Source organism: Arachis hypogaea, chromosome 14, assembly GCF_003086295.3.
Source record: "Arachis hypogaea cultivar Tifrunner chromosome 14, arahy.Tifrunner.gnm2.J5K5, whole genome shotgun sequence".
NCBI lineage: Eukaryota > Viridiplantae > Streptophyta > Magnoliopsida > Fabales > Fabaceae > Arachis > Arachis hypogaea.
Window position 1 is genome coordinate 56,206,821 of NC_092049.1, and position 20,830 is coordinate 56,227,650.

Sequence of the window (20,830 nt, forward strand, 5' to 3'; positions counted from 1 at the left end):
TTTTAGGTCACCCCCCAAAACCGTGACCATAGACCCTTTTATCCCACCCTTTTTTAAAAAACCGTGACCATAGATACTCTATGGTCACCCTTTTTCTTAAAACCGTGACCATAGCTTTTTTTTTTGGTCACGGTAAAAAACCGTGACCATAGAGGGTCTATGGTCACGGTTTTTTACCGTGACCAAAAAAACCGTGGCCATAGACCAAAAATGTTGTAGTGAGAACTGGAAATCCCATCGTAGTTATTCTTATTAGGTGTGATGAGAATTGTTATTGCTCCCACTTAGTTAACCCTTACTAAATAAAGGAAAGTCAAGTGGACTAATCAATTTGATTCCTCAAGTCCTAGTCAACTCCTATGGAAAGACTAGCTTTAGAGGGATCCAAATCAATCAGCAATTTCTAATTTTCAATCAACAGCTGAGTTTGACAACTCAAGTGTTACCAATTACTCAACCAAAGCCAAAGAGGGAGAAAATCTACTCGAATAAAAATGCCTTGACCAGAAGAAGATTAATTGGAAGCATCAATAACATAAATTAAAGAAAGCAATCATAAATCTGAAATACCTCAAATTATATTAAATAGAAAATCAAATTAAACATAAGAATCCATAAACCAATTTGGCAAAATAAACAAACTAAAGTAATAGAATAATTAAAAGTATAAGAGAACATAAATTAAAAGAATATTGAACCTGGAATGAGGAAAACAATGAAATCCTAATCCTAAAATCTAAGAGAGATGAGAGATATGAATATGAAAACCTAAAATTATGAATATGAAAGTTGTGTCGATGAATTGATTGATTCTCCCACTTTATAGCCTTTAATCTATGTTTTCTAGACCAAAAACTGGGTTAAAAAAAGCCCAGAAATCACCCCCAGTGATTTCTGATATGTCCAGCACGCGGCAAAGTCACGCGTGGATTTAATTTTTGCCAGGTCACGCGTGCGCGTGATCCACACGTGCGCGCTGCCTATCTTCAGGGCAGCTATGGTAAATTATATATCTCTACGAAGCCTTGGATGTTAGCTTTCCAACGTAACTGGAACCGCCTCATTTGGACCTCTGTAGCTCAAGTTATGGTCGATTTAGTACCAGAAGGTCAGGCTGGACGGCTTTTGCAATTCCTTCAGTTTCTTGTATTCCTTCCACTTTTGCATGCTTCCTTTCCATCCTCTGAGCCATTCCTGCCCTGTAAACCCTGAAATCACTTAACACACATATCACGGTATCGAATGGTAATAAGAGAGGATTATTAATTAGCAATTTAAGAGCAACGAAGCATGTTTTCAATCATAGCACAAAATCAGGAAGGAAATTGTAAAACATGCGAATTATACGAATAAGCATGAGTTTAGTGGATAAAATCCACTCAATTAAGCACATGATGTATCACGAAATAGTGGTGCATCAGCTGCACATTTCTTTTAAAAGATTGACTGCTTTTCCTGCGAAGGTAATGAAAGTTGCTTGCTTCCCAAGCACTTGAGTTGTTAGCATTCATGTGTGCCTGTAAGCTTCTGAACTTATTTTGGTGTGTCAATGATGAGTCCAATTTACACCCCCATTCAAAAAATTGGTGAATTAGTTCTTTTGGCAAGTGCACCAAATTTATCGTCAAGTAATAGCCCACAGTGGAGTGGGATCATATCCACAGAGATTAGCAAATTTGAGCAGTTTTAATCAATTGATGAATTAGTCAAGCAAAACAGATAGATTGTGATTTGTAGAATTATAAATGGTAGAAATGTAAATGACTAAAATGTAAAGGAAAGCAATAAAGTGCAAAAATGGAAATAACAGAATGTAAAGTGCAGAATCATAAATGACTTGAATGTAAATGAGAATGTGAAATTGCAGAATGTAAAAATAAGCTATAAAGAAAGTGGTAGATAAGAATGGGGAGATTCATTGAGATTAGGAGATGTTGTCTCTTTGGATCAACTTCAGCTTATATCCTCTTCAATCATGCAACTCATTGACCTCTTGGCAATCATGATTGATTGAGCCCCAATCCCTTGGTGACTCAATCTCTCAGATCTTGATCAATAGCCAATTCCTTGGTCTAGTTGTTCATGAAGAGAGATATGCTTGGTCCCTGATTATACCACACATTATCATAGGTCCAAGTAGAGGGAGGATTATATGTCATCATATCCAAACACCAAAACCCAGATCCTACTCAATTGTGAGAAGGGATTTCAAGCATGGTTTCATGTTTCCTTTCCCAAGGTTCCCATGAAACCCATTTTGCATTCAATCTCTTTTCCAAAATAATTGAACACTAAGCATTAAGAACGAAATTCCTTCTAGCAAATCAAAGAGAAGATGAAGAGAAGAAGAATTTCACTATCATCAATCCATCAGGTACAACAGAGCTCCCTCTCTCAATGAGAGGGAATTTAGCTACTCATAGCTCAAAGAAAAGTACTCAAAGTAAAGAAGATGATGAAGTGTAAAAGTGAATCTAAAAATGCTATCTCTAACTGCTTAACCCCATCTTCAGTACTTCTTAGGGGTATTTATACTACTCCTAGCAAAAATAAAAGAATTACAAAAGTGAAAAAGGAAAATTACATTTTGGAGGGAAAAGAAACTCAATAAGCATGACTTTCCAGCTGGCGTGTGATTGGCGCTTCAGTGGCGTGTCACGTGCTCCCTCAATTCTGGCTTGGCGTGCCACGCTCAATCCCTCAAGTGGCACGCTTTCCTTCAATGACACTCCTGGCGTGCCACGCCTTCGAGCTTAAGTGGCACGCCCAGGGTCTTTAATGCCCAGGTAGCATGGCGTGCCACGCCTTTGAGCTTAAGTGGCACGCCCCAGCCTTTTTCCACTTCTCTTTGCCTCTGGAAACTTGAACTAGCGTGGGATGCCCAGGGTATGGCGTGCCACGCCCTTGTTGCATGCTTGACCAAGCTTTCTGGAAAGTTGAACTAGCGTGGCATGCCCAGGGTCTGGCGTGCCACGCCACGAACTCAAGTGGCACGCCCCAATGGTTCTTTTGCTCTCTGAATGACACTGGCGTGCCATGCCTGGGATTCAAGTGGCACGCCCAAGTGAGGAATAGTGGATGGCGTGCCATGCCTTCAACACCAAGTGGCACGCTCCATGTATTTGGCCTCCTTCACCCTCTCTGAAAACTTATACTAGCGTGCCACGCCTAGAGGCTGGCGTGCCACGCCCATAATCTTGCCTTGGTTCCAGTAGCTGGCGTGCCATGCCCAGTACTCAAGTGGCACGCCATAGTGAGATTCATGGGTTGGCGTGCCATGCCTTCGACATCAAGTGGCATGCCCAGCACTTAGTTTGGCCTCTTTGTGCATTGGCGTGCCATGCCTGGTCGCTCAGGTGGCATGCCTAAGTGAGATTTAGAGCTTGGCGTGCCACGCCTTCGACTTCAAGTGGCACGCCCAGTCTTCAATTGCCTTCAGCCCCTTCTCTGGATTTTTGTACTAGCGTGCCATGCCATGCTGTTCAAATGGAACGCCCATACATTTGTGGACTCTTCAAGCTTGGCGTGCCACACCTGGATTCTCAAGTGGCATGCCCAAGTGACTTTTTGGAGTTAGCGTGCCACGCCTTCGATACCAAGTGGCACGCCATAGTGATGGTTCCCCCTGGAGTGATGAGTTGGCGTGCCACGCCTCTTGGCTCAAGTGGCACGCCCATAATGGCTGATGGGTTAGGCGTGCCACACCCAACATGGCGTGCCATGCCCCTTTTGTGTCCTCCATTGTTGCTCTCTGGAACTTTGTACTAGCGTGCCATGCCTAGTTCCTGGCGTGCCACGCCCATATGAATGCTTGGGAATTCTTCTCTGGATTTTAGTACTGGCGTGCCACGCCAGTGCATTTTTGTGGCATTTGTTCTAAGTGACACGCTAGTTTCACACGCCCAACTTCTTTATTGCTTTCTTCCCATTTTTGATGCCTTTTTCACCTGATATTCAGCACAACTCATCTCAAGGTAGTGTACCATAATATCCATCAAATAATGCATGAATTGTACTGATCAAATGTGATTTATTCTCTTTTATGGTCCTCTTTATGCAAGAAAGAAGGGTAAATGATGCAAGTCATCAGTCAACGCCAAACTTAATTCTTTGCTTACTTCCTTGAGCAATGAATTGCATGCACAATGTCATACGTACCTTTAATCTCCTTGGAAAAATATATTAAGCTAGGCTGGAGGGTCAACTTATTCCTGTGGTTGCTTGAAATTAGTGATATCTTATGATAATTGAAGGATTGCAGTGTGTTCGTGTGAACTTCTTGGTGGAACACCAAATTTAGTTTCACACATTTGTCCTTGAATTATTGCATTATGAAATCCTCACTTTTGGCATAAAACACCAAACTTAATTCCTTGCAATACACAGAAGGTTATTTGATCTTTTATTACTCAAAAAGAAAATTCACAAGAAGGGTTTACCTCTGGTTGGGTTGCCTCCCAACAAGTGCCCTTTTAACATCATTAGCTTGACGGTTGATTTTTGTCAGGGAGGATCATAATGTCTCAAGTCTTCTCCTCTCACAGTGAATTTATCTCCACTTGCTTCCTTGAGAATCCCTACATGCTCTAAGGAGAGGATTCTATTGATTGTATACACTTAAGGCAGTTGAGATGGTATTATAGGGAGATGAGGTGGGCTTAGATGATGGTGGATTGATATTACTCTGTCTCTTGGAGAAAAGTCCTCTGTAGGGATCTTCTTATTCTTCCATCTCCTTGGTACCTTTTTCCCAATCCTCCTCTCTCCTTCAAGTGGTGCTTTGGTGATTCTTATGTCAGGAGGGTCCTGGTTGATGGTTTCTTTTGGATCCTGTGGTTCTAGCTCCTCCTTGGATTCCCTTGGTTGTTGTATCACTCGAACTTCTTATTTTTCTACCACTGAAGTCTTCAGAGGTTCTGCTTGTGATTCACTGCTTATTTCCTCCAAAAACACTTCATTATGATAATCCTCCAGCTTTTTGCTCTCTTGTTCAGATTCATGTGAGGGCTTGAAGACATGAAAGGTAAGTTGCTCATCATGTATTCTCAATATTAACTCTCCTTGCTCAACATCAATGAGTGCTCTGGCTGTTGCTAAGAATGGTCTCCCCAAAATGATTGGATGAAGATAACTTTCTTCCATCTCAAGAACAACAAAATCTGTAGGGAGGAAGTACTTCCCCACATTTACCAGTACATTTTCAACTACTCCTAGTGCTTGTTTTTGGTTCTTATCAACTAGCTGAAGGATCACATCAGTGGATTTTAACTCATTGATTTGTAGCTTTTTCATGAGAGACAGAGGTATTAGGTTTATACTTTCTCCTAGATCACAAAAACCTCTATCTATCATTGTGTCTCCTATGGCACAAGGGATGTGGAAACTCCCTGGATCCTTCTTATTTGTGGGTAGTTCCTTTTGGATAAGAGCACTACATTTTTTATTCATCACTACTGTTTGTCCACCCTTCAATGGATTTTTCTTGGTTAGCAACTCCTTCATGCACTTAATGTATGAAAGCATCTGTTGGAGGGCTTCAATGAAAGGAATGTTGATGTGAAAAGATGCAAACATATCTGGGAACCTTGAATATGACTTCTCTTTTTCACCACTCCTGAGTCTCTAAGGGAATGGTGCTTTTGGTACATAGGGGCTCAAGATTTCCTTCTCCATTGGTTCCTTCATTTGTGCAGTGTCTATTCCTTGTTCCTTCTCTTCCAACTTTTCCTTTGAAGCCCCTTGAGTATGCTCTACTGTCCTGCAATTCTCTTCCTCCAAAATTTCTTCATCTCTTAGAGTAATGGCCTTACATTCTTCCCATCTCACATTATTTATTTCTCCTCTTGGATTCTTCTCAGTATCACTTGGAAACTATTATTAAATTTAGGGATTTATTGACAAAGGTACCCTACTTGAGATTCAAGCTTCTTGATGGTCTCCCCTTGGTTCTTCATTTTAGACTTACTTCATCCTTGAATGTTCTGTTGTCTTGAGATTCCTTGCAAAGATTTTCAAGCAGGGTTTCAATTCGGGATAGTCTATCCTTAGATGGTGATGGTAAGTTGGAATTAGGGGGTTGAGGTTGGCTATTTGGTGCTTGATATGGAGACTGGGAAGAGTTATTGTGTAGGGGTTGGTATGATCTTTGATTGGGGTATTGGTAGGTGGGATTGTTATATTGGTTGGAGTTGTGAGGTCTATGATCTTGGCCTTGGTTTTACTGGTTTCCCCACCTAAAGTTTGGGTGGTTCTTCCAACCAGGATTATAAGTCTTGGAGTATAGATCATGGGGTGGTCTTGATGAGTTTCCAACATGATTTTCTTGCTCCCAATCACCTTCTTTCTCTGCATTCACTCTTTCTTGGGCTGGCGGTTGAGTATTGATTGCTGCAACTTGATTCCTCTCCATCTGCTTGGTAAGCTCTGCTAGTTGATTAGTGATCAACTTGTTTTGAGCTAGCAACGCATCCATGTGACTCAACTCCATCACTCCTCTGTTGTTGCTCCTATCAGAGGCATAGAAGAATTCGTTGTTGGCCACAGTTTCTATGATGTCTATGGCCTCTTCAATTGTCTTTTTCTTATTGAGAGAACCTCTTGAAGAGTGATCCAAGGCATTCTTTGATTCATAAGACAAGCCTTCATAGAAAATATGCAGCTACACCCATTCGTTGAATATATCTGGTGGGCACCATCTTGTTAACTTCTTGTATCTCTCCCATGCTTCATAGAGAGTTTCACCATCTTGTTGCCTAAATGTTTGCACCTCAGCCCTTAATCTATTGACTTTTTGGAGAGGGTAAAACTTTGCCAAGAACTTGTTAACCACATCCTCCCAAGTGGTAAGGCTTTCTTTAGGAAATGACTCTAGCCACTTAGATGCTTTGTCCTTAAGAGAAAAGAGGAACAAAAGCAATCTATAGGTGTCAGGATGAACACCATTGGCCTTCACAGTATCACAGATTCTCAGGAAGGTGGTTAGATGTTTGTTGGGGTCTTCTTGGGCACTTCCTCCAAATGAGCAATTATTTTAAACCAGGGTGATGAGTTGTGGTTTTAGCTCAAAGTTGTTGGCATGAATGGTTGGCTTTAGGATGCTGCTCCCACAATTCCCAGGATTGAGATTGATGTAGGAACCTAACACTCTTCTCTCCTTCCCAGCATGATTTCCAGCACCTTCTCCAACATGGTTACGAGCTTCCTCCTCCATAGTGACGTCTAGATCTTCTTCCAACTCTTCTTCCCCACTATGCCTTTACCTCTGGCTTCCCTCTTTAGTCTAAGAAAGATCCTCTCAAGTTCACTTTCAAAAGAGGTTGAAGCTCCTCCCCTTTTACCTGTCATACACACAGTAAAACATGCAAAGCGAAGTAAGTGAAGGGATCAATATTGTTAAGAAATATCGTCAGATTGGTTAAAGAAATATATGGAACAGTTAGTGAATTAGTGGATTTCGAATGTAAATAACAGATGAAACAACGCAATTTGCAAAAAATAAAGATAAATAAACTGAAATAAAAGTTAACAAAAGAAAAGAAAAGTGTTCAATCTAGTTATCCTCCAATTTAATAATTGTCAATACATAATCAATCCCCGGCAACGGCGCCATAAACTTCATGCACGGGAATTTATCTCTCAACAAATTTCTCTCGGCAAGTATATCGAATTGTCGTCAAGTAAAAATTCAAAATACAATGAGGTCGAATCCCACAGAGATTGATTGATTGAGCAACTTTAATTAGAGGAGTATTCTAGTTCAACTAAGTAGAATTGGATTGAGAGTTGCAAAAAATTAAATGGCGGGAAAAGTAAAAGACAAAAAATGTAAATGGCTGGAAGAAAATGGCAGAATATAAAGTGCAGAAAGTAAATTGCAAAAATCTAAATGGGAATGGGGGTGATGAGCATGAATGTAAATAGCAGAAATTAAAGAATAGGCAAGATCGAAAATAGAGGAACTCATTGGGTTTAGGAGATATTGCATTCTCCAGATCAAGTTCATTCTCATCTCTTCCTCAATCAATGCATTCATTAATCTCCTTGGCAATCTTAAGTGATTGGATCCCAATTCCTTGGCAATTCAATCTCTCTAAGCTTGAACAATTGTCCAATTCCTTGATTTAATTGCTCGTGGGAAGAGATGAAGTATGGTCACTGATTATACCACATGTTTTTCTAGATCAAAGTATTGGTAGGATTATATGTCACCATATCCATCCAAACCCCAACCCAGTCCAACATTAGAAAGCATTTCTAGCATGATTTCCTCATTCCACTTCCAAGGGTCAGAGGAAATCCAAGTATGAATAATTTCTCCTCCAAGACAATTATCCACTTATTATGAAGATCGAAAGCTTTCAAGTAAATCAAGAGAAAAGAAAGAGGAAGAAGAACGAAAACTATTATTGATCTATTGAATTACAACAGAGCTCCCTAACCCAATGAAGAGGGGTTTAGTTGTTCATAGCTCTGGGAATGGAAATTGAAGATGAAATATACATTGAAAGTAAAACTGAATTACAGAGAAAGTAAAATAGAGTGTTTACAATCTTGGATCCCCTGGTCCTGATCTAACTTTCTAGTTCAAAACTACCCCTATATATACTACTTCTCTGATCTCCAGTGTGCCCTGCAAGTCTTAGATCTGGGCCTTTGAGCTTTAGTTGAAGCAGTTACAGTCTCAGTGGGCTTAGCTCAGCTTGCTGAAAGAAGTTGAGTCAGGTATAATTTACGTTAGTCAAGGCGTTAGTGTGGTTAACGTTAAGTATAAATTCTGGTTCAAAGACGTTAGTGACGCTAACTTTGCTACTAACGTCCCAACCCTCTTGAGCTATGTTAACCCCAACGTTAGTGGCACTAACGTGATCACTAACGTTGCCTATCCTAATCCTTGACAACGTTGATGGTGTTAACTTCACCATTAATGCTACAATCATTCCTTCTTCCACGTTAAGGCTCACGTTAGTGGTGCTAACATGGCCATTAACGTGGGCATACCTTGGCTCGAAGATGTTAGTGACACTAACTTTGTCACTAACGTTGTAAACTTCTTCCCTTTCTATGGTAGTGCCCACGTTAGTAGCACTAACGTGGCCACTAACGTAGGCTTCTTGGCCATTTTCAACGTTAGTGACAAAGTTAGAGTCACTAACGTTGGCTCTTTCCCTCTTGCTCCACGTTAATACCCACGTTAGTGGTCTTAACATGGCCACTAATGTGGGTATCCTAGGCCATTCCCAACGTTACTGACAAAGTTAGTGTCACTAATGTTGGCTCCCTTTTTGCTCTACGTTGATGCCCAAGTTAGTGGCACTAACGTGGCCACTAACATGGGCTTATGTTGGCCTTTCTAACGTTAGTGGTGTTCACTTCACCACTAATATTGCAAGCTTGCTTCCCTTCTACGTTAATGGCCACGTTAGTGGTACTAACGTAGCCACTAACGTGGCTCTTCTCTGCTTCTTTTGGCCTGAAATGAAACAAACAAAGTGCATCAAAACTTTCCTCTAAAGCATGAGATCCTACATCATTCATTTTATCATTCAATTCTAGCATTTTCCTCATGCAAATGTTCCAAATTCACAATATTTGCTTGAATCAAGGTATGAATGCATATTCAACCAATTGCTTGCTTATTACCTAAGAAAATGCATGAAACTAACCTAAAACACAAAAAAAATAGCTAGTAAAACTAGCTAAGATGCCCTGGCATCAACGATGAATGCAAAAAAAATGGCAAAAAAATGGCGAAAAAAAAGAAGAATAGAAAAAGAAAGAAAAAACCATTAGCTCTGTAAACCAAAAGGCAAGAGCAAAAAGTCAGTAACCCTTTAAACCAAAAAGCAAGGGTAAAAGGACCCAAGGCTTTGAGCATCAATGGTTATGAGGGCTTATAAGGAATAAAATCCTGACCTAAGTGGCTCAACCAAGCTGTCCCTAACCATGTGCTTGTGGTGTGAAGGTGTCAAATGAAAAGCTTGAGATTGAGCAGTTAAAGTCGTGGTCAAAAGCAAAAAAAAGAGTGTGCTTAAGAACTCTGGACTCCTCTATCTGGGGATTCCAACAAAACTAAATCACAATCTGAAAGGGATCACCCAGTTAAAGTGTCTGCGGCATTTATATATCCGGTGGTAATAGTGGAAAACAAATTGCTTAGGGTTACGGCCAAGACTCTGAAAACTGTGTTCAAGAATAAAAAAGAACTGAACTAGGAGAGTCAATAGTATCATCTAGAATCTAAGTTCTTAAAGTGACTAACATTTATGAGATTCAATGGATAGTGAGATGCCAAAACTATTTAGAAGCAAAAAGCTACTAAGTCCCGCTTATCTAATTGAAACTGAGCTTCATTGGAAACTCTGAGATTTATTATATCTTACTCTTATTTTTATCCTACTTTTTTTTAGTTGCATGGTGACAAGCAATTGTTTAAGTTTGATGTTGTGATGAGCGGATATTTTATACGCTTTTTGGCATCATTTTCATATAGTTTTTAAGAAGTTTTGTTTAATTTTCATTGAGTTTTCATAGGTTTTAGTGTTGAATTCATATTTTTTTAGTCTACTTCGATTTTGTATTTTAGGTATTTTCTGGCTGAAATTGAGGAGCTGGAGCTAAAGTCTGATTCAGAGACAAAGAAAGCACTGCAGATGCTATCCAAATCTAACCTCCTTGCCTTCAGAAGGCCTTTTCTGGAGCTACAGGAGTTCAAATAGAGCGTTCTTAACGGATATGGAAATCTAAGTTCCAGAGCTTTCCAGAAATATATAATAGTCTATGCTTTGCTTCAGATTAGAAGCCCCAAAACTGGCATCTAACGCCAGCCTCCTGCCCCATTCTAGGCGTCCAGCGCTCAAGGAGAAGAGACCAGCGTCCAAACGCCCAAAGAGGACCCCCTAGCCAGCGTTCAACACCATAGAGCCCTCATAGCACATGGATCTCATCAAAGCTCAGCCCAAACACTCAGCAAGTGGGCCCAGAAGTGGATTTTAGCACTAAAAAGACTGTTTTACCCTTACTAGTCATTAGTTTAGTATTTAAGGGAAAAGATCACACTTGTTTAGGATCTCTCCCAGCATATTTCGAATTTATCACTGTATTTTCCTATCAGTATGAGTTTCTAAACCTCCTAGGTTGAGAAGAGGAGCCCTACTGAGTTCTATGAATTAATAAAAGTATTACTGTCTCTCTTTAATCCGTGTTTGATTCAATTCTAAGATGTATATTCATTCTTCAACATGATGATTTGGATGATCCGTGATAATCAGCTCCATTCTTCATACTAAGAACACGTGCCTGACAACCACCCTGTCTTCTTGGGTTCATGTGAATACGGGCTAGGAAAGCATCGAACCACCAGCTTGATTATACAGCTCTCAGACGGTTAATCCACGACTTCATTGGGGACTTCTCGAGACACCAGTTCAGCTGAATTACGGCGAGATTAGGATCTCTGTGGTAGAGGCTAGAATCCAAAGGTGTAGCATTCTCTGATCCAGAAGATCTGACCTTCTCTGTGTCATTTTGAGTAGGATCATTAAGGAGAATGGACTGCAAGAGCTTCATCCTCAATTAGACTAGATGTGCACTAACCCTGGTATTCAGATCTGGAGGAGATTGGTGACCGCGGTCATACAACATTGATCATATACAGCCTGCCATAGAAGAAATCATTCATAATTGAAGAAGACAATAATACCAGAGTTAATCCAGAAGTACAAAGCATCTCAAAACCTTAACTAATTTCTTATCTCTGCTTACATTCCAATTCACAAAGTATTTGATACACTTTTCTTTATTCCTTTTATGCGTTTAACCAAATTCAAACCAATAACTCCTCTATCTTCCTGACTAAGACCTACAAGATAACCATTGTTTGCTTCAAACCACAATCCTTGTGGGATCGACCTTGACTCGCTCAGGTATTACTTGGACGACCCAGTGCACTTGCTGGTTCAGTTGTAAGAAGTGCGGGGATTCATGCACCACCTATGAAAATATAATAAAACTTAAACAAAACATAATGAAAACTATATGAAAATGATGCCAAAAAGTGTATAAAATATCCGCTCATCAAATATGGATCATTATTGGGATTTCTATGGGCATTCCCCATGTAGTTGACATGTTCAGGAGGAAATTGAGCATAGTCATAATTCTCGCCATGAATGAAGCCACCATTCATGTCATAAGGAGCCTCTTGAGGGGCATTCTGAGCACTAATAGCTGAAACCTGCATCACACTCAAAGGTTGAGTAAGCATATTGATTTGTTGGGACATAACCTTGTTCTGAGCAAGAATAGCATCCAAGGTATCCACCTCCAAGACTCCTTTCTTCTGAGAAGTCCCAGAGTTCATAAGATTTCTATTAGAAGAGTAAAGATATTGGTTGTTAGCAACCAACTCAATAAGCTCAACAGTCTCTTCAAGCGTCTTCTTCATGTGTAATGAACCACCTGCAGAATTATCTAAACATATTTTGGCCATTTCACAGAGGCCATCATAAAAGATCTCCAGCTTGGTGAATTCAGAAAACATGTCAGCAGGACATTGCCTGGTCATCAACTTCTACCTCTCCCAGACTTCATAGAGGATCTCACCATCTCTCTGCCTGAAGGTCTGAACATCCACCCTTAGCTTAGTCAGCTTCTATGGTGGGAAGAATTTGGACAAAAATCCAGTTACCACTTTATCCCAAGTGTCTAGGCTCTCCTTGGGCTGAAAATCAAGCCACTGCTTTGCTCTATCTCTCACAGCAAATGGGAAGAGCATGATAAACCCCATTTTTAGGGATTATCTTGTGCCTAATTTAGGGAATTTTATCAACTTTTCTCACATTTATTCAATGAAATGGCATAGTTTCATGATTTTCTCCTAATTTGTGCTTGAAAGTGAAAACATACTTTTTAGACCCTTAATTGCTAATTTTAATCCACCTTTGATTCCACTAGATTCCTTAATGTGTTTGTTAGTAAATTCAGGTTGAAAAGGGTAGGAATGGATCAAAGGAGTGAAGAGAAAAGCATGCTAAGTTGAGAACTCATGGAAATCAAGGATTTGGAGTGCATTCATCGACGCGCACGTGTGACATACGCTCACGCGTGGAATATGAAGTCACAAGGCGACGCGTACACGTGAGAAGGAAAATGCTGAGCGACGCGTATGCGTGACCAATGCATACGCATCGTAGCTCACACGTGACATCATTAAATTGAAAATGCTGGGGGCGATTTCTAAGCTTCCCAAGCCCAAATCCAACTCATTTCTGAAGCCATTACATGCAGAATTCAAGAGGGGATGAAAGAGGGAATCATTCATACACTTTAGCTTAATTTAGATGTAGAATTCTAAAGAGAGAGATGCTCTCTTCTCTCTCTAGATTAGGGTTCTTAGTTTTATTTTCCTTTTAGATCTAGATCTCAATTTCTCCTTTGCATTAGTTTTCCTTTACTTTTATTTGTTTTAGCAATTTACTTCTCTTTTAGTTTCCTTTATTTTGTTAATTCTAGTTTATAAACTCTTTTGTTGATTTTCATTTCCTTCAATGCAATTTATTGGTTTCATGTCTTTTAATATTTGCTTTGGTTTCTATTGTTGATTTCTTGCCTTTGTAGTTCTAGTTTCCTTTAATTCTTGCAATTTATGATGTTTATTTTTATTGTCCTCGTTGTGTTTGATGAAATGTTTCTTTTAGTCATGAGTTAGGTTTTTTTTCCTCTTGGCTTGTGTTGAGTAATTGGTGACTCTTGTGTTATCAAAATCTTTTGTTGATTGGTAATTGGAAGTTGCTAGTTGACTTGAATGCCACTAAAGCTAGTCTTTCATTATGATTTGACTAGGACTTATGGTCTCAAGTTGATATCTACTTGACTTTCCTTCAAAGTTAGAGGTTAACTAAGTGGAGCAATGGAAAATTCTTATCACAATTGATGATGATAATGAGGATAGAACTTCTAATTCTCATTCCTTGCCAAGAGCTTTCTTAGTTATTAGTTTTTTTCTTGCTCCCTATTTCAAAAAACCCCCAAAAACATTCCTTCTTAGCCAATAACAAGAATACTTCCCTGCAATTCTTTGAGAGACAACCCGAGATTTAAATACTTCGATTATTTTTATTGGGATTTGTACTTGTGACAAACAAATTTTTGATTGAGGATTGATTTTGGTTTAGAACTATAATTGCAACGAGATTTCATTTGTGAAAATTCTAGACCATACAAATAATTCCCTTCATCAAAATGGCACTGTTGCGGGGGAATTGCAATGGTGTTATGTTATTGGCTATTGTGAATATGTTCATATTGTGAATAGTTTGATTGTTGCTTCATTTGCTAGTTGTAGAATTTTGTTTCTCTTGTTTCCTATTAGTTTGTATGTTATTCTTTGCTACTATGAATTCTCATCACTTTGGCCATGAGTGTGATTACAGTTATGTTGTTGGGAATGGAAGCTTCAATGAGGATGTGAATCAAGGGTGGAACAATCAAAGATGGGAGGAGCCTCAAGGGATTAATCAACCTTCTTGGCAACAACCTCCTCCGATTTCTTATAGGTATAATCCAACCCTTAGTGCATATCAATCCAATAGCTATGGTGGACATCCTTATGACTACCAATAACCACCACTATATGCCTATGAGCCACACCCTCAATATAGCCCTTAACTATACTCGCAAGCCCCTTTTCACCAAACACCTCCATATGACCCTAATCCTTATCCACCATACCAACCACCTTTTGAGCCATATGAGACACATATAGAACTACCACCATTCCAACCTCAATACCTTCAAGAACAACCACCTCCTCCATACTATGACCAAGATGAATCACCTCCAATGTATGTAAATTTTCACCCACAAGATGAATTCTACTTTCCACCACAATCCTCCATAGAAGAATATCCATGTCCATCAATCCAAGGGCAATATGATCTTACTTATGTTAGCAATTTGGAACGAGAATCAAGGGATCGCCTAAAGGAATCAATGGATTAGCTTCAAGCAACGCTTCGTCAAAAGTTGGACTCATGGGATTCATACCACAAGCAAAACATGTCCATGGAAAATTGTAGAGGAGCAACCGAAGAGAAGGGTATGAAGGAGATTGTAGAATCTCAACTTGAGAGAAAGGGATTGGAGTGTGTTGTGCAACAAGTGGAACAAATGGGGAGTGTTGAACCACCACATCCATATTATGATGAACCACCTTCCTATTATAAACCTTTCCTCTAAAATAATGAACCCTCCCATCCACCCCAACCTCCAATGGATGACATCCTTGGTGTCCTTTTTCAAGGGCAAGAGGAGATGAAAAGGGATGTACAAAAATTCATGGCTGCCTTGGATGAGGTAATAAATCAATTAGCCTCCCAACGTTTGGACACTCAAGGAACTCCTATGGCTACATGTGGAGAATCTAATTAAGAACATAGAATGAAGGAGAGATTGGAAACTCCGGTGGATAATGAGGAATGTTGCTTTGTGTTGGAATAATTAGAGGAAGCTATGATTGTTGAAGAAAAGGAAGAAAGGGTTGAAGACTTAGGAGATGCGGAACCGCCATGGGAACCTAAAGTTGAGGAAAACCCCTCGAAGAAGATTGAATTTGATGTTAAGGAGGAATGTGCACAACCTCCAAGGCATATCCCATATGAAGAATTGGACGGGATAGAGCAAGAATTGAGTTCCCTTGGCAATAAAGATCAAGCATCAAATCTTAGTGGTGAAGAATCCTTTGAGCATGAAGAAATTTCTCCCGGTGAATTTGAAAGTGTTGTGGAGGTAGACTTCTCTCATCCTCCTAATTATGGTGTGAGTAAGGGAAAAGAGTTGGGTAAAATTGATGAGCAAAGGGTTGAAATTGGGAAATCTTATGAAGAGGTGGAAGTCCTTAGAAAAAGAAGGACGGGAGTTGAACATGCTTTGTCAAGATCCTTGGAAGCTTCTTTACCTAGGTTTTCGTCTACTCCTTCACTTGAGTGGGTAAAACTCATCTCTATTAGCTTTATTATCCCACTTGAGTATGGCTTGCTTGAAATGGATGGTCAACTTAGGGCACTTTACGGGATGAAGCGTAAGAGGAGGATATTTCGTGGTTGGCAATGCAAATCAAGGCTCATTTTGGTTGACACATCAAAGATGAGATGCAAAGGTTGGACTAGTGCCCAATTAGGTGGGTCTAGGAGGATAGTTAGTGATGAGCGGATAATTTATACGCTTTTTGGCATTGTTTTTACATAGTTTTTAGTATATTTTTATTAGTTTTTAAATAAAAATCACATCTCTGGACTTTACTATGAGTTTGTGTGTTTTTCTGTGATTTCAGGTAATTTCTGGCTGAAATTGAGGGACTTGAGCAAAAATCATATTCAGAGGTTGAAGAAGGACTGCAGATGCTGTTGGATTCTGACCTCTCTGCACTCAAAATGGATTTTCTGGAGCTACCAAACTTCATATGGCGCGCTCTCAATTGCGTTGGAAAGTAGACATCCAGGGCTTTCCAGAAATATATAATAGTCCATACTTAGCCCGAGTTTATACAACACAAACTGGTGTTCAACGCCAGTTCTATGTTGCATTCTGGAGTTAAACGCCAGAAACAAGTTGCAAAGTGGAGTTAAACGCCAGAAACAGGTTACAAACTGGCGTTCAACTCCAAGAGAAGCCTCTACACGTGTAAAGCTCAATGCTCAGCCCAAGCACACACCAAGTGGGCCCCAGAAGTAGATTTCTGCATCATTTACTCATTTCTGTAAACCCTAGTAACTAGTTTAGTATAAATAGGACTTTTTACTATTGTATTTACATCTTCGGATCATCTTTGGATTATCTTTTGATCCTTTGATCATGTTCAGGGGGCTGGCCATTTGGCCATGATTGGACATTGTTCTTATGTATTTTCAACGGTAGAGTTTCTACACACCATAGATTAAGGTGTGTACCTCTGCTGTTCCTCATGAATTAATGTAAAGTACTATTGTTTTTACTATTCAATTCAAGCTTATTCCTATTCTAAGATATTCATTCGCACCCAAGAACGTGATGAATGTGATGATTATGTGACGCTCATCACCATTCTCACCTATGAACACGTGCCTGACAATCACTTCCGTTCTACATGAAGATGAGATAGAATGAGTATCTCTTAGATATCTAATACAGGGGACCGAGTCTGAGAAATTAGAGTCTTCGTGGTATAAGTTAGAACCCATGGACGGCCATTCCTGAGATCCAGAAAGTCTAAACCTTGTCTGTGGTATTCCGAGTAGGATCTGGGAAGGGATGGCTGTGACGAGCTTCAAACTCGCGAGTGCTCGGTGTAGTGACAGATGCAAAAGGATAGTAAATCCTATTCCAGTACGATCGAGACCCGACAGATGATTAGCCATCCAGTGACAGCACATTGGACCATTTTCACAGAAAGGACGGGATGTAGCCATTGACAACGGTGATGCCCAACATACAGCTTGCCATGGAAGGGAGTAGGAATGATTGGATGAAGACAGCAGGAAAGCAGAGGTTCAGGAGGAACGAAAGCATCTCTATACGCTTATCTGAAATTCTCACCAATGAATTACATAAGTATCTCTATCCTAGTTTATATTTTATTTATATTTTTATTATCAATTCACCATAACCATTTGAATCCGCCTAACTGAGATTTACAAGGTGACCATAGCTTGCTTCAGGCCGACAATCTCCGTGGGATCGACCCATACTCACGTAAGGTTTATTACTTGGACGACCCAGTGCACTTGCTGGTTAGTTGTGCGAAGTTGTGACAAAGTGTGATTCACGTTTGAGAGCACCAAGTCTTTGGCGCCATTGTTGATGATCGCAATTTCGTGCACCAAGTTTTTGGCACCGTTGCCGGGGATTGTTCGAGTTTGGACAACTGACGGTTCATCTTGTTGCTCAGATTAGGTAATTTTATTTTAATTTTAAGCTTTTTATTTCTTATTTTCGAAAAATACAAAAAAAAATTCTCCTTTTTCGTTCTTCCCAAAATAATTTTTGAAAAAAACCAAAAAAAAATTAATAAAACCAAAAATATTTTATGTTTCTTGTTTGAGTCTAGAGTCAAATTTTAAGTTTGGTGTCAGTTGCATATTTTTTAATTTTTCCTTAAAAAATTTTCGAAAATTCATGCATGATGTTCTTCATGATCTTCAAGTTGTTCTTGATAAGTCTTCTTGTTTGATCTTTAAAATTTCTTGTTTTGTGTCTTTTCTTGTTTTTCATATGCATTCTTGAATTCTTAGTGTCTAATTATTAAAAATTTCTAAGTTTGGTGTTTTGCATGTTTTCTTTTATTGAAAATTTTTCAAAAATACATACTTGATGTTCATCATGATCTTCAAAGTGTTCTTGGTGTTCATCTTTGCATTCAAAGTGTTCTTGCATGTTTTCTTTGTTTTGATCCAAAATTTTTATGTCTTGAGTCTTTTTGATGTTTTCTCTTTCCTTATTAAAATTCAAAAATAAAAAAAAATATCTTTTCCTTATTTTACTCCTAATTTTCAAAAATTGCATTGAATTAGTCAAAGATTTTCCAAATCATATCTTTTTTTTAGTCAAGCAAAATTTCAATTTCAAAACAAAAAAATTTATCTTTTTCAAAAATAAAATCCTTTTCACTTTTCTTCTTAATTTTTTTTCGAAAATTTTAAAAATTAATTCTTCAAAATCTTTTTCTTAATTTTATCTTATATTTTCGAAATTAATACTAACATTTAATGTTTGAATTCAAAAATTTCAAGTTTGTGACTTTCCTATCAAGAAAAATTCAATCTTTAAAATTCTAGAATCATATATTTTGGTTTCTTGTTAGTCAAGTCATCAACTTTAATTTTTAAAATCAAATCTTTTTAATTTATATTTCAAATCTTTTTCAATCATATCTTTTCAATCATATCTTTTTAATCATATCTATTTTCAAAATAAAATCATATCTTTACAATCATATCTTTTTCAAAAATCAAATCTTTTCAAATTGTTTGCCAATCATATCTTTTTAATTCATATCTTTTTCAAATCACATCTTTTTAAAATTCTAATTTCAAAATTTCTTTCTAACTTCTTATCTTTTAAATTTATTTCTTATCTTTTTCAAAACCACCTAACCACTTTTTCACTCTTAATTTTCGAAAATTACCTTCCCCTTTTTCAAAATTCCTTTTAATTAACTAATTATTTTAAATGTTAATTTAATTTTATTTTATTTCTCTTTTTAAAATTTCGAATTATAACTAATATTTTAAAAAAAAAATACTTTTATTTTATTTTATTTAATTTTTGAATTTTTCTCTTCCCCTTCTTTTATTCTTCTCTTCTTCAACTCACATAAAGGAATCTCTATACTGTGACATAGAGGATTCCTCTTCTTTTCTATTCTCTTCTTTTTCATATAAGCATGAACAGGGATAAAGACATTCTTATTGAAGCTGATCCTGAACCTGAAAGGACTCTAAAGAGGAAGCTAAGGGAAGCTAAAGCACAACTCTCTGGAGAAAATCTGACAGAAATTTTTGAAAAAGAAGGAGACATGGCCGAAAATAATAACAATGCAAGAAAGATGCTTGGTGAATTTACTATACCAAATTCCAATTTACATGGAAGAAGCATCTCAATCCCTGCCATTGGAGCAAACAATTTTGAGCTAAATCCTCAATTAGTTTCTCTGATGCAACATAACTGCAAGTTTCATGGACTTCCATCAGAAGATCCTTTTCAGTTCTTAACTGAATTCTTGCAGATCTGTGACACTGTTAAGACCAATGGGGTTGATCCTGAGGTCTACAGGCTTATGCTTTTCCCATTTGCTGTAAAAGACAGAGCTAGAGTATGGTTGGACTCTCAACCTAAAGATAGCCTGAACTCTTGGGATAAGCTAGTCACGACTTTCTTAGCCAAGTTCTTTCCTCCTCAAAAGCTTAGTAAGCTTAGAGTGGATGTTCAAACCTTCAAACAGAAAGAAGGTGAATCCCTCTATGAAGCTTGGGAGAGATACAAGGAACTGACCAAAAAGTGTCCTTCTGACATGCTTTCAGAATGGACCATCCTCGATATATTCTATGATGGTCTATCTGAGCTATCAAAGATGTCATTGGATTATTCTGTAGGTGGATCCATTCACCTAAAGAAAACGCCTGGAGAAGCTCAGGAACTCATTGACATGGTTGCAAATAACCAGTTCATGTACACTTCTGAAAGGAATCCTGTGAATAATGGGATGCCTCAGAGGAAGGGAGTTCTTGAAATTGATACTCTGAATGCCATATTGGCTCAGAACAAAATATTGACTCAGCAAGTCAATATGATCTCTCAGAGTCTGAATGGATTGAAGGAATCATCCAACAGTACCATAGAGCCATCTTCTGAAGAAGAAGCTTATGATCCTGAGAACCCTGCAATAGCAGAGGTGAATTACATGGGTGAACCCTATGGAAACACCTATAATCCCTCATGGAGAAATCATCCAAATTTCTCATGGAAGGATCAACAAAAGCCTCAACAAGGCTTTAATAATGATGGAAGAAATAGGTTTAGCAATAGCAAGCCTTTTCCATCATCCACTCAGCAACAGACAGAGAATTCTGAGTAGAATCCATCTAGCTTAGCAAATATAGTCTCTGATCTATCTAAGGCCACTTTAAGTTTCATGAATAAAACAAGGTCCTTCATTAGAAATTTGGAGGCACAAGTGGGCCAGCTGAGTAAAAGGGTCACTGAAACTCCTCCTAGTACTATTCCAAGCAATATAGAAGAAAATCCAAAGAGAGAGTGCAAGGCCATTGATTTGACCATCATGGCCGAACCTACAAGGGAG

The 20,830-nt window shown here is 38.6% G+C and overlaps 1 non-coding gene across 1 annotated transcript; it reads right to left on the reverse strand.

The window, feature by feature from the left end:
* Nucleotides 1-19,939: 19,939 nt before the first annotated feature.
* On the reverse strand, nt 19,940-20,047 carry LOC112745324 (small nucleolar RNA R71). The gene has a single exon (XR_003173259.1). It is a non-coding gene; the product is annotated as a small nucleolar RNA R71 (small nucleolar RNA).
* Nucleotides 20,048-20,830: the final 783 nt, after the last annotated feature.